Here is a 15,400-nt window from a genome sequence, read left to right as displayed (position 1 = left end):
CCAACTTTCCCAGGTAGTCTTTCAGAGGAAGGCAAAAAATCCACACTTCATTTACTGTTTCGTTTCAGGTATGGATTGTGTGTCATTAAAATAGCTGCCTAGAAAGTACACCAAATAATGTTCACCACAAACTCACAAATTCTGTCACAAATAACTGTCAATAACTGAGTTTTCACTTGCTATGAACGTTTACTGTCCTCTTCCAACTACCTGCAACTCGATATTCGACATCAGAATTTGCAGTAATTTTTAAAACCAAAATTATGCACAGATTCAGAACTAGAAGGAACTTTCAAGGCTATCTAATCCTAAGTCAGGAGTTTTCCGGTAAATATTTAAATATAATCTGCATTATTAACATTTTCTCCATTACCTTAAGTCCAGACCATCAACAAAACAATAAAACAATCCCTGATTCGTAGTTGCTGGCTAATGTTATAGTCTACCTAACACAAGGGTATTTAAGTGGGAGAACCACACTTCATACCCAAGTCCTTTATTTAATTTTCTGCAATCTTTCCTCTATGTCATTTCAAATTAGAAAGTATCCTGGGTACAAAAGTATGCTTAGGAAGGCTTTAGTTGCAACTATATTCTGGCTTTTCCCGGCACTTATCTCCCCAAAAGTATCACAACAGAGAGAGGACAGAACAGGTCATACATACTCTTTCTTTCAACTACTGCTGACCGAAGAAGAAACCTTGTTTTTTTTTAAAAAATCAGTTATTATAACTAACAAATATGATGCCAATTTAATCCTTACAGTCTACCTACTTTCCTACTACTCCCCAAGATACGTGGAAGTAACTTCTTTAAAAATATATTGTTTTGTTTTCAATAAGAACTTTATGCTGGTGCTCTCTGTTCTGTGCTAATTGTTTATTCACACATAGTCTTCAAGGTTTATTAAACTGAAGGGTTCCGTTTCAAGAAAATGATTTGCGACAGTTTGCTTTTCTACATTTTCTTTAGTAAGGAAAATACAATCACACTTCTGCTGAATAGGGAACTTGTTCTTTCGATTGATTAAAGGTGACTAGGGCCTCCAGAAATCTTTATTTAAGATTACCAAACATCTAGATCATCCTTAAATCGGATTTAAAAAAAAAAAAAGATTCTGTAGGCTTCTTGTGTTGGCTTATTATATCAAAGAACCGTGGAAGAAGCATTGGCTTTGGAATCAGAGAAAATTAAGAGGCTTAGGTTGAGTTAGATCCTCTCTCCATTTCCTTTTCTTTCTAATATCCCATCAACTACTAATAATACTCAAAAATCTAAGATCTGTAATAGGAGGTAACAGATCATCAGAGATCAGATTTTTCCGGTACAAAAGGCGACAGTTGCAAAAGCACCTTTGGAGTCAGCACATTACCATCTCAATCTAAAAATACACAATCCACAATTCTGATTGAATGACAAGGCCCCTAGAAGATATAATTACTTACATTGGCTGGTTTCCCCCAAGAATCCTTGGTGACCCCTCCACCTCCACACACCTATTTGCCTTCTTAACTGGCTACTTCCCATCTTTCTCCACTGAAGCACATGCACAGGTGTCGTAACAAAGATGTAGAGAATGTGAAAGCCTCTCCCACGGTGCCCATTCATTTCAGTTGAGGCTCCCAGGACAACCTGCTCAAAGGGGTGTTTAAACTCAATCTAGCTTACTACTCTTCATTATGTGAGCTAGCCTTGGCTTTCCCTTCTGCCTGGCTTTGAGTTTTATTCCTGGCAGACCTTCTTCTGTACCTCTTCACATTCAAAGGCCAGCTCAAATCTCACCTTTCCCCTTCGAGGACCACTTCAGCTGTAAATGATTTCTCTTTTTGCCTCAAACACATATAGTACCTATTACCTTTACTACTTATCTGAAACTTAATACCTTGTAATCTCTTCACGATTCTATTATATGTAACTTGTATAAACTCCTTGAGGATATAACACACCTTCTTCTTTATAATCTCAATAACACCTGGCACCAAATAGATATTCCACCAATATTTATTGATATCTTTAATATAAGGAAGACCAAATGAGAAAATGAGCAGTCAGTCAAGAGGGCCAAGACTAAACGATAGTTCTGATATTATATGAATGACTCCAGTAACAGGATCCATAATATTCAGTTCTCTTTCTGATAAGAAACCAGAATTACTATAATGTTTAAAAAATTTTAAAACAAAAAAGCCTAAAAATCTATACAGAGAACTGTAAGTAACAGAATACTTACCCTTTGTATATAACTGATATCACCCTGCTGAAACCAAGGTTGAGGCTTGAAATCACTACAGTTGATTGTTTTACGAAGCATAGTGTCAATTCTTGCTATGAAAAAACAGGAAACCAGGATTTCATGAACTTATATGACCACTGAACAAAACTATATAAAAACTCAAATACATATCCCCAAAGTTATAGAAATAAAATCTTTTTAAACCAAATCTCATTTTTAATTTGCTAAGCACAGCTTATTACTTAAAAAAATTACATGAATCCCTTCCAATCATCCCCAATTTATGTTAGGTTCTGATTTTATTGTATTATATTTTTTTAAAATAAGACAATAATGTCAAGGTTTCATATTGTTTATCCACACATACACATGCAAGGTCATCAATGTGAAATTGTTGTGGAAAAAAAAAAGGGAAAAAGACAAAAGGGAATAGGTAAAGAAGGTTGAGATAAACATCATGTTGCCCTGACACCTAGCACTTTTATCTAGGTACCCAGCATTTTGAACATATTACTCAAAATCACATAAATATGCAGTTTTAAAATTTTATTATTACGATACCTTGAAAAGAAGTTCTAGAAACAAAGACTATGATGAATACAGGAAAGCATGGGAAGACTTAAAGGAATGGATGCAAAGTGAAGTAAGCAGAACGAAAAAAAAATACACAAAATGACAACAATGTAAGCGCATATAACAAAACAATCAAAACTGAACGTGGCAAAATTATGACCGACCCCTAAAAAAGAGAAATAAGAAGATACCTTCACCCATTTCTTTGCAGAGTGGGAGACCACCTGTATTATAACAGACTTTTTCCAATATGATGGTTGTTTTTTTCTAAATATATATATTTTTTCCCTATTTATTCTTGATTGTATTGTATGGGAAGAGGTGGGGGGTGAGGGAAGAGAGAAACGCAGCGAGAAGATAAAAATATTTATTTTAAAAATAAAAAAGTTCTAGCATACCAGACAGAGTAATGCCTATAAGGCTCTACTTATGGGCTTCTCAGGAGCAGAATGGCTTTGATCTCCACCCTCTGCATATACTGGGAGATACGGAGGAATGGATGAATGAATGAGTTGGGAAAAGAGTCACTGGCTATAAATACGGCCCAAGAAATACTGTGACCTAGGGGTAGCTAGGTGGCACAGTGCATAGAGCACTGGTCCTGGCGTTAGGAAGACTGGAGTTCAAATCCCATCTCAGATCAGACACTTGACACTTACTAGCTGTGTGACCCTGGGCAAGTCACTTAACGTCAATTGTCGGGGGGGGGGGGGGGTGAAGAAACACTGTGACCTGATGTCTTCAATTCCCTCTTTTATCACTTTTGAGAGGTTTCTTTGAGAGCCTTGTATTGACCTATGTCACCTAAATGCGAGTCTTTACATAAGGATGGAAACCAATGCCCTGCGGTGTCATAAAGACATCATCTGTTTGAGGATGTTTAAGTTTATTTGTCAAGCAACCAATATGCATTTACAAAGCACTTACTACTACGTGCTTGATACTATGTGCAGAGCTGAAGGTATAACAACAAAGACGAAATAGTCTTTGCCTTCAAGGAGCTCCTGTTGTGTTTAGGGGAAACAACACATACACATAAATACATACAACATACATTCAAAGTAAATACAAGGTAATTTCTAAGGGGAAACATAGGAGATCAGGAAAGGGCCTCCTATAGAGAAGAGCTTTTGAACTAATCAGTGAAGAAAACTAAGGATTCTAAATGGCAGGGGATGAAGAAGGGCATTCCAGGTAAAGGAGACAGCCAGTGCAAAATAAAAGAGACAGGAAATAGAATGTTTTATATGAGGAAAAGCAAGATAGCCATTTTCATCTGATAAAAAAATGAGTAAATGAGAGTAATGTATAATAAGTCTAGAAGGGTAGATTGGCACCAGATTGTGAAGGGCTTTAACTATCAAACTGTGGAAATAGTAGTTGATCCTAAAGGTAAAAGGAGAGAATTAGAGCTTACTCAGCAAGGAAGATGTGACATAATCTGATCTTTGCTTTAGTTATTAATATTTTGGCAGCTTGTGTAAAGGAAGGATTGGAGTAGATCGAGTCTGCAAGAAATCCAACTAGGAAGATGCTCCAGAAAAGAAGTGATACCCCTATGAACTAGTGTGGTAGCTGTGTAAGTAAAGATAAGGGGAAGGAAGCAAAATATAACATGGAGGTAGATTTGAAACTGATTGTCCTTCTTAAGGCATCTTTTTTTTTTGTTTTGTTTTGTTTGTTTGGGTTTTTTCTGGCTAGGCAATGGGGTTAAGTGACTTACCCAGGGTCACAAAGCTAGTAAGTGTTATGTGTCTGAGGCCGAATTTGAACTCGGGTCCTCCTGAATCCAGGGCGGGTGCTCTAGCCGCCCCAAGGCATCTTTTTTAAAAGTTCAAGAGAATAAATAAGAAGGCCAAAAAGAAGGCCCAACAGATAAGGGCAACTTTGGAAGCTACAAGTTGAACTTCTATACTGGAAAAGGCTCAATATATCTAAAACTTAGTTGGTGATATTGGAATGGAGCTCAAAAGAGACAACAGCTGACATAAAGATCTGGAACTCACCTGCATAAAGATAATTGAACCTATGGGAGCTAATAATGTAGAGAAAGGAGGGCTCAGGAAAGAGCTCCAGGGTACATCCACAATTAATGTGTGGGACACAGCTGATCCAACAAAGGAACCTGAGAAATGTACAAAGATTTAAGAGAATCAGGAGACAGTAATATAACAAAGAGGAGAGAATGGTCTGTGCCAAAAGCTACAAAATGTCAAGAAGGATGAGGACTGAGAAAGGAGCATGGGATTTGACAGTTAAGAAAACACTGGTACTTTTGGAAAGCAAGTTTCAGTTGAGTGATGAGTTTGGAAGTGTGAAAGCAAGGGATTGAGATGTGAGAAGAGGAGGTGGAAGCAACAAACATAAACTGTTATTTCTAGGAGTTTGCCTGTCAAAATGAGGAAAGATACAGCATGATAACTTGAAGAGTGACAGGGTCAAGTGAGGTTTAAAGGTAAGGGAAACTAGCATACAATTTGTGCAAACTGGCGACAAGCTATTAGGGAGAGTTATTCTTGATTCTTGAAATAATGGGAATATTATACCATTTGTAATTCCTTGTTTTACCTTGCTTTGGGGTCAGAAACTTAGCTAGCTGATTTATTGACATGGCTTAAATCAAAAAGTCTGCTAGGCAATCACAAGGTTTCCTGTTTAAGAAGTGAACCAAGGACCAAAGAAGAGGCAGATGAACTAGATCCCAACAGTGTTAATTTAAATTCAATCGTTTCTCTATAGAAGATGCCCTGTATTTACATAAGCAAAAATGAATTATCCCTTGTCAGAACTCAATCCATGCCTTTTTGAAAACTGGCTTCTAATACCATAAATTTATGAAATTTACTCTTTCAAAAGCTACCAATAACATTTATAAAAATATGTACACCAGTACAAAATTTTTTGTTGTTTATCTTTTTATTTTTAGGCAATTGGGGTTAAGTGACTTGCCCAGGGTCACACAGCTAGAAGTGTCAAGTGTTTGTTCTGAGGCCCGATTTGAATTCAGGTCATCCTGCCTTCAGGGCCGCTGCTCTATCCACTGCGCCACCTAGCTGCCCCTAGCAGTGTTAGTTTTATCATACACCCAAAGCCAAGGAATGGTCATCTTGTACTGTGTGGCAATCATGAAGTTTACAAAAAGGATAGAAGGAGAGCTCACAGGTACTCTCCGTGGACAATAATTGCATCTTATGTTCAAAAAAAAAAATTCAAAAAGTCTCTCCAAATTAAATCAATATACATTTCAACAATCAACATGTCCAATATGGAGAAATAGGTGAGAATAGTGAGAAATTTATTAGAAAACATGGGTCAGGAGAGAGGCCAAAGACGTGCAAACTATACAAAAGCCTCATACCTCTCAATCATGAATATTTTAAGAAAAGCAGGCACTGGACAAAGTGAATATCAAATAATACCACAAAAAAACCAAATTTGATTACATTTTAACAGACAGGAAAAGACTCTTTACTAATGTAGGAGTCATTCCTGAATCAGCTGTCAGTATATAGATTATAGATTTATCAGAGCAAAGGTCAAAATTGTTATAAAGCTAAAAGAATAATGAAAAGTATTGCATACTAAAAATAGTATGCAATTAAAAACAAGTCAATTTTGACCTATTCAAATAAGTTACTGACAATGAAAAATGGGTCAAGACAACAGAAAGGACATTGACATGAATAATAATTTCATACTGAATTCTAACCCATGTAAATCAATTGCCACGAGACCAAAATAAATTCCTTTGTCAGTCATACCTTCAATGAGGCCAAACTTCTCTCTAAAAAACAAAGATCTATATTCTCCACTGCTCAGAAGAACCAAAAATAGCATACACTCAAACATTTAACTTATTTGCCAAGATGATTTTTGAGATGGCAGCCAAAGGCAACACTGTTTAAAACACTGGGGTCTCATGGGTAGATTTCAAGAGGTCCATGAATTTGGATGGGAAAAAAATTACATGTTTATTGTCACTAACTTTTGTTTCCTTTCTAATCTTAAGTATTTTATTTTGTACATTTAAAAGCACTGTGAAAGGGAACCACAGATTCACTAGATTTTCATGACAAAAGGAAAAAAAAAGTTAAGAACCTTTGGTTTGGAATGTAAATTCAGTCATAAAGGGTTGAACAATGTCACCTAATAAGACAGAAAGCAGTGAAAAGAAAAACCAGTTTAAAGAAAGTTTGTCAAGTGACCCAACTAAACAAAATCACCCCAAGGGTATTTAAAGATGAAAATGGAATGACAACAAAAGAAAAATGGAAGCAATGTGCAAAGATATGTATAACTGTTTTTACCACAGCACAAGAGAACACCACACGTGGACCAAACTCAGTATTCATGATTGATGTGGTCATCGAAGTAAAAACAAAATCTAATAAAGAACTAACTAATCAGAATAAAGACTGGAAAGGCAGACTAAACCAAGTGTAAATAGATGAGATTTGTGGGTTAACGGAATCCTATTTAAGGAATTACTTAAGGAGTACAGAAGTATTTGAAGATCAGGAAAGCAAGGGAGGAAAGGCAATATTCAGAACATCCACAATTGCTTAACCATATGCCAATTTTCCAAGCTTATATTAAATTTCAATGAGTTGTTTACACACGAATCACACACCCACGGAGGACTTCAAGGAGGCAAAAAAAAAAAAAAAAAGAATTCAAAAAGTCTCTCCAAATTAAATCAATATACATACAGGTCTTCCTAAACTACAGCAGACTACAGCTGGTTCTGTCCTGGGGCCTCTGCTTTTCCTCATATGTACTCTCTCTCTCAGAACCTCATCGGCTCCCATAGATTTAACTATCATCTATATGCAGATAACTTCCAGCTCTACATACCTAGGCTGAACGTCTCAGGACATCTTAAACTCAACACGTCTAAAAATGAATTCATTATCTTTTCCCATAAACACTCCCCCTCCCAACTTCAGTCCAATATCTCAGGTTCATAATCTCAGCCTTATCTTGGACCTCTTATTCCTTCACCCCACATATTTAATCAATTGCCAAATCTTGCCATTCAAACTTCACACTCTCAAATAGCACCCCCTTTCTATCACTTTAATTTAAGCCCTCACCAACTACAATCTATTAGTGCTTCCTAACTGATCTCCCCACCCCAAGTCACTCACCATTCCATTCCATTTTAAAAATGCTGCCAAAAATTGTTTTCCTTAAGCTTAGATCTGACCTAGCCACTCCCCTACTCAATCCACTCCACTGGCTTCCTACCCTATACAACCTGGCCCTAACCTACTTTTCCAGCCACACTGAACATTACTTCCCTCCTACAATTCAGCAATGTGGTCAAATTGGCCTCTCTTCCTCAATCACATTTCATTTCCCATCTCAGTCTCTGCATAGGCCATTCCCAATGGCTGAAATGTACTCGCTCCCTACTTCCAAACCAAAATCTCTTCCTTTAAACATGAAGCTCAGGCACCATCTTCCAAGTGAAGCCTTTCCTAACTTCAACTGCCAGTATCTTCCCTCCCATAGTGCCTTGTATTACTATTTATTTACTTATTTATTAGCTTTATATTTATGCTGTATGTATTTATGTGAACTTGTTTCCCCAATTTGAATGGAAGTTCATTGTGACTAGTATTCCCAACACTTAGCACGGGGTATGCAACAAGTATTCATTAAGGATAAATACTTGTTGATTAATTAACCATAACACAATAAAAAAAAGTAGAGAATGTAAGATCCCCGTGTGCCTGTTGATTACAATAAAAAAAGCTTCAACAGAACAAAATATAGCTTTCTTTCAACAAAGTGTCTCCTATCCATACATCAAAACCACTCAAAATTCCTAGAAAGATAAACAGAAATAACCTTGTTCTACAACCCTTTGATCTTAAAAAAATCAGGCAAGGCATATTAACAGGGAGACAAATTCTCTCCAAAGATGTTTACTATAGAGGAAGTTCTTAAGAGAGTACAGATTCAATCAATCAAGAAGGATATATTATTAAATTGAAGAGAATCTCTTACAGCCATACTGGTGATCCAGATGCTTCTGTGGGTGGATGACACCATGCTAGCTGCATCAAACTCAACACTGCAGACCCTGCTGGTGGATACCTAGATCCATTCAAAAGGATCTGGCCAGACCATTCACACATTTAGAAAAACAAAGTGGATACAGAAAGAATATCTGACCTGATGACATGCAGCTCTATAGACAATCTACAGAGTTTGTTCATCACTGTGTACATATGGATGTGTACATACATGGAAGTGTGTGTCTCTTATACAACTAGTATAAACAATCCTAGAATTAAACAGGAGAGAATGGAATAGCTTTCCAGGAAACTTCCTTTATTGTCTCAAACTTCTTCCAGAAACAAAGACTCATCTTTCCCACAGCTCTAAAGAATCAAGCGTGACAGACATTCTTGAACTCATTTGAAGAACACAAAATTGAGCCACATTTTCCAACACAAAAAAGATATATTACCATTTCTTTTAAAGTTCCACCAAAAGTTTTAAGCTGGTAGAGTCTAGTTTGGGTTGGGGGTCAAGAATAGGACCTTTCTTAGGGCAAGGACAAGGCAGACCAGGGACTTTTTAGTATAAGGAACAACTTGCCCCAGGCCCCACACTACCAAAGCAATTTCCCCAGCACCTTAATCACAGAGTAGCCTAGGGCACTGAAAGATTAAGGCCCAGGGTCTCACAGACTTTAGGTGAGGGGAACAGGACTTGAATCTAGGTCTTTCTGGCTCCTGGGCCAACTCTAGATCCACTAAGCCATGCCAAGAGAGAGGATGAGGTTGGGCAGAGAAAATGCATGCAGAAAATAATTGAAAAAAAAATGATGGAAAGGGAAGAAAAAAGAAATGCTAGAAAAATAGTCTCTTAGGGAGGAAAAAGAGCAAGGTAATTAATCGTTGTTTTCACAGGGAACTGTTGATCACCGCGGCTTGCTCCTCTGTTCCACATAGCACCCTCCCATCCTAGCAGAGTAACTAGTCTCCATGCAACCGAGCCTTTTGATTGGCTCTAGGATACAGAGTAGGCAAATAAATATGCCAGTCCTATATCAAGAATGAATAATGCCTGCAATAGAGACATTGCAAGCCCAGGGTGATGCAATCTGCCCACGCTCCCCAATACTAGTGGACCTTAAAACACTCATAATTCCACCTTTATGTAGTACTTTGAAGCATCTAGTCTAACGCCAGTTACGGCTTATTACCTGGTTTTTTTGCTTGGTTTTTATTTGTGTGCAGTTTTTTTTTCGTTTGTTTTTTTAAGAAAAGCTGCAAGCCAAAGAGAAACATTAGGAGCAGGCGATACAGTAAATAAGATAAATAGGCGACACTCACTCTAGCTAACCAGTGTGCCCAGGCGGGTGATGTGAATGAAGAGATGAACCGTTTAAAAAAAAAAAAAAAAAAGCATGTGCTGGAGGAGAACAAAGTTTGAGTGAGGACTGGAGGGAGATGCACCAGATGTCAAAACAACTGTGGAAGACCAGCTTCCAGCCCAGCCTCCGAGGCGGGGGGCGTGCGGGGGGAGAAGAGGCCGGAGGAGAAGAGGCTTTCCCGGGAGGGTGGCCAGAGTGGGTCGCGAGGCGACCAGAGAGCGCGGGGAGCCCGCCGAGAAAAGCCTCCCGCCCCCGCCCCCGCCCCGGGGGAAGGGGGGCCGGCCCGAGCCGGCGGGCCACATCCGAGGGCGGCGGGGACCCCGGGCGGGGGGTTCCAAGTCGGGGGACACGGTTTGGGGGCGGAGCCGATCCCCCCCTAGGCTGAAATCCGCTCGTCTCCCCAGGAGACTTCTGGGTGGAGGGAAGCCGGGACCCCCCCCTCCGCCCCCGGCGGCGGCCCAGGCCGTCCCCTGAGGGGCACCTGGGCCCGCCCCCCGCCGCCCACACCACCCGCCCCAGCTCGGGGGAAGGACGAGGCCCAGAGCGGGAATTCGCCGCATTCCCTGGCTGCCCCTGCTCTCCCCGCGACCCTCCGGTGCCGAGCGGCCGCCTTTACCTGGTCCTCAGGCGGGAGGACGCTGCATCGAGCGTCCGCGACTCCAACCAGTCAGGTGGGCGGGGGAGAGGGGTAGCCCGGGCCGCCGCCTTCACCGCCTCCACCGCCTCCACCGCCTCCGCCTCTGCCGCCTCCTCCGCCGCCGCCGCCGCCGACTTCCCCGGAGCCGCCGCGCTGAGGCCAGAGGCGAGAGCGGAGAGGCGCGAGCGAGCGAGCAGCGAGGGAGGGAGGGAGGGAGAGAGGGAGAGCGAGCGCGCTCTGCGCGGGGACACACTGCCGCTCTCCGTCGGCCCGGGGAAGAGCAGCCCGCACGAGGCCGCGCCGCGCGGGGGGGAGAGGGCTCTGACGGGCGGGGGGAGGATGCGGACCCGACCCATCCAAGCACACCTCCTCCCCTCCCCCCTTCCCCGGGGCTGCGCGCTCGGCCCTACCCCTCCCGCGGGCCTGCTGATTGATAGGTTCCCGGCCAGGGAAGGATTTTCCGCTCCAGGGCCATTTCCCCACCCCACCACCTCTTTTTCCTATCCCAAAAGCCACCTAACGGAAAGTCCACATCTTTTCAAGGAATCCGGGCAGGGGGGAGGAGGAGGAGGAGCAAACCTTGAGGGTTTCAGGCGTCTTTGTGTGTGTTTACTTCCTTGTGGGTCCCTCCCCCCTTTATTTCTTAAGTTAAAGCCATTTCGTTCTGTTCTGTCTCGCTTTATGCTGTGGAACTTGGTAGTGTGAGAAGGGGACCGAAATTCTGCCAAAAATATCCTCGAGATCAAACCGTGACAAATCCTTCCTCCCCCTCCCCGGGAAACCTGCCTGGGAGAGGCTGAAGTTTTTGACCTCCGGCCTCTTTCCCCACCTTTCTCCTTATCTGCCCCCCCTTCCCACCACCAACACCACTACCCCCAGGAGCGTGAAAATGGAGCTTGGAAGGGCTAGGTTTGGACAAGAGGGTGCCAAATCAATGATTTTAGCTAGATCTGTTTACAGTTGGAATTGCAAGGTCGGCGTAGCCGTTGCTAGTTTATGAACCAAACCTACTGAGCATGCCCAGGTGTGTGAGAGTGTGTGTCTGTGTGTGTGTGTGTGTGTGTGTGTGTTGCAAGACCGACCTAGCAGCTACTAGTTAATGAACCATGACTCCGGAGCATGCCCAGTTGTGTGTGTCTGTGTGTTGCTAATGAACAAAATCTACTGAGCATGCGTGTGTGTGTGTGTGTGTTGCAAGAGCGACCTTGCAGCTACTAGTTAATGAACCAAAACTCCTGAGCATGCGCAGTTGTGTGTGTCTGTGTTGCTAATGAGCAAAACCTACTGAGCATGCCTGTGTGTGTGTGTGTGTGTGTATGTGTATGTGTATTTTGCGCTTTTTTTTTCTTCAGTAGATTTCCTACATGCATTCCGTTTCTCCATGTTTTGTGGCATCTGAGCTAGGTTTCTGGTTGCCTGGAAAGGACAAAGACGGGGAGCGGGAGGAGGAGGAGGCACGGTAGCCCTACTGCAGGCTGCTGTATCCCTGCACAGGTTAGGGGCTGTCTTCTGTAGTGTCACCCCAGACACACTGGATGGCAGAAATGAATTTTTGAATAAATGTAGGGTCTTGTAGGACTGGAAGCGCTGAATTTGAGCCCCTCCGACTCCCTCCCCCCCCATTTTAAAGTACTAGGCTACAGGTGCTTACCAATCCTTCTTTCGCGATCACAGTATGTCCCGATTGCCTGTTTCGTTTTTTTTCTAAACGCTGCTTCCACCTTGTTTCATTCCTCTCAACCTTTCATGCTGTATTTTTTTTTCTTGCTTCATTTTGGTTAGGGCAGTTATTTTGTTCATTTCATTTCCAGTATTTCAAGGACAAAGAAACTAAACAACCTCTGAAAAAAGTCCCCTTTGGCCCTCAATAGTTTATCAGTATTGTGGTGGACTCGGTAGAAATGGGGAGAAAATAGAGGTGTAAAGCAGTTGTCTTGGTGAAGTCCAATTAAAACACCAGAATGTTGACCTAAGAACACTGGAATGGTTTATCTAGTCAAAAATCACTTTCAACTTGAGCAAATTTCTGGATGGGGAAATTGCCAGATGTGATGTTCACCCATATTAAGAAAAATCAAGATTTTCAAGCCTGAATTTTTTTTTCTTCTGCATAACTAAAATCCTTGAGATTTTACTAGTGATATAAGCACTGATGACAAATTTTGATATAAATAAGTATTTTAATTACTATTTTTATTTAATAAAGAAAAAGAAAATAAAATAAAGAGTAGATTTTCAGGGCATAAGTAGCTTGTATTGAGAACAATAATTCTGCCTCTGCAATAAAAGAAGCCAATAAAAGAAGATAACAGTAATATATATGGCTTTACAATTTAAAGAAGTTCAAGTGGATTTACAATATTTTTATTCATGTGGAATCTAGCACGTGCCATGAAAATAAAAAGTGACGCATGAATTCTTGGTTATTTTAATAATGGCTAAATACTAAACTACTAAACATGTTGTAAAGCATACTAAACATGTACTGAACAAGTCATAATAGTGTTTACTAGCATTAGAAAACAATCTATTGAAGAGAGTGGAGAAACAGGACTGCTTACTGTTGCCGTCTAGGGGTGTTGAACCAAAATGTTGAGGTCTAGGGGTACTAGGAACCCCAAAATTCAAGGGCAGAAGACAGGGGTCCTGTCTGAAATGTCAATTCAAGCCTTCTTTCCTTCCATTTATTAAAACACCGATTGAGGTGGGCAAGATTTGAAGAATCATACCATTTGTGACACTTTATTGAAATCCGGGTCAGACTCTTAAGGAATCTGAGCATTTGTGGTGCCAATATAACCAGGCCAGAATCTTAAGGAAATCTGAGCACTTTAATGGAGGCAAGATGGACCTTTTATACAGGACTGTGGGAAGGTTCGAGAAGTAGCCAAGTACTCTGAGGTGACTGGGAGGTAACAGAAAAAGACCCAGAAGGGCTGGGTGCCCCCGGGGAATGCCAGGGACCTGGGCCCCTGAGGAAGGAGTCTAGATGTAATTAAGGAGTGGCATGGTCCAGAGGTAACCAACAGTGAAGGGCTGCGCTAAATTAGAGGTAGCAGAAAATTGGGACAGGGTCAAAGCCACATAGCCAGATAGTTGAAAGGATTATACTGAGATAAGCCTCAAGAGAATGCCAGGGACCTGGGCCACGTGAGAAAGTCCTGGGCCTTTTAGAGGTCCATCATTAGCGCCCTGTCATTTACTACTAATGATAACAATAGGTATAGCTAATATTTACATGTGCCAAACAGTGTTAAGTGCTTTTTCATATTTGATCTTCACAACAACTGTGGGAGGTATGTGTTATTAACATACCCATTTTTACAGATGAGGAAACTGAGGCAAACAGCAGATAAATTATTTGGTCACACAGCTAGTAAGTGTCTGAGATAGGATTTGAACTCAGGTCTTCCTGATTCTGGACCAGGCCAGCTCCCTAGATGCCGATACGTATATTAATGTTAATAAAAGGAAATTTTCACCAGTAGCAAAGATCTAAATGACAAAACCAAATTTGGAATAAAGTAATCTCTTGTCAACATTCATCATGCCACGTAGGACTCTTAGGCATATTATAAAAAGCTGCTAAAAGTACTTTTTTCAAAAGGTATAATACTGGCATTACAGTCTTTCATTAGAAAAAAAAAATCAGCTATATAATGTACTTATTCACTACATCTTTTATATTTTTCAAAGATAGAGAATATAAGGTTATTAATTACCCTTATTTAAATAGCTTGAAGTGGGCTTGCTTAGACACCTTATTTTACTCCAATAGTTTTCAATTGTACACATTAAATGCTAATTTAACACTGAAAATACCAGACAATTCTGAGTAATCACTGGAGGCTGTACAATAAAAATGGACACCAATATTTTCTCAGATGAAGTCTTTTTTTTTTAATAATGAAAGGCTATTTTTATTTCTGTTTAAAGAAGTGCCAATAAATAAGTTTCTTATTCTTTTGTCTGTTTTAAGCCCCTAATCCTACCCTCCAGGGACCAAACCAGAAAAGGCCAAGCCCTCCAGCCCCCAGGTCACCCAGCCCCTTTCCACCTCCTACTCAGATAACTAATCAATCAGAACTATGCAAAGAGCATATCTAATGTCTTGCCCTATTGTTAACATTCACCAACATTCCAGACCAAAGCATTCCCCACCACCAATCCCTACATATGTGACCGTCCCCCATTAAAAAGTAAATTTCTTGATGGCTGAGACAGTCTTCCCTTTTGTATCAGTACCCACCCAACTTAATTCAGTATTTGATGTTTTTTCCACTGACTTATTCACAGTGGATACAGTGCCTCAAGACATAAAGATTCATCTTCCTGAGTTCAAATCTGGCCTCTGACACTTACTAGCTGTGTGACCCTGGATAAGTCATTTAACCTGTTTGCCCCAGTTTCCTCCTCTGTGAAATGAGCTGGAGAAGGAAATGGCAAATCACTCCAGTACTCTGCCAAGAAAACCCCAAATGGGGTCACAAAGAGTCAGACGCAACTGAATTGACTGACAACATTTACAATTGCTTGGTGTATTTTATTTAGTATCTCCTATTAAATG

General features: G+C 40.8%; 1 protein-coding gene across 4 annotated transcripts in view; it reads right to left on the bottom strand.

The window, feature by feature from the left end:
• Window positions 1-10,902, bottom strand: part of N4BP2 (NEDD4 binding protein 2) — a 65,759-nt gene extending 54,857 nt beyond the window's left edge. For 2 of the 4 annotated variants that reach the window (XM_027836322.1, XM_027836325.1), the window contains exons 1-2: window positions 10,813-10,902; window positions 2,231-2,325 (exon numbers count right to left, since the gene is read on the bottom strand). The gene's annotated coding sequence lies outside the window, so the exon portion shown is untranslated. The remainder of the gene's footprint in view (window positions 1-2,230; window positions 2,326-10,812) is intronic. The other 2 variants (XM_027836323.1, XM_027836324.1) reach the window with 2 other exon arrangements.
• Between the last annotated feature and the right edge of the window lie 4,498 nt (window positions 10,903-15,400).

This window comes from Vombatus ursinus, unplaced genomic scaffold (genome assembly GCF_900497805.2).
Source record: "Vombatus ursinus unplaced genomic scaffold, bare-nosed wombat genome assembly UNPS02014818.1, whole genome shotgun sequence".
NCBI classification, from domain to species: domain Eukaryota; kingdom Metazoa; phylum Chordata; class Mammalia; order Diprotodontia; family Vombatidae; genus Vombatus; species Vombatus ursinus.
Note: the sequence above shows the minus strand (reverse complement) of the source record. Positions and strands in the feature narration are given on the sequence as shown.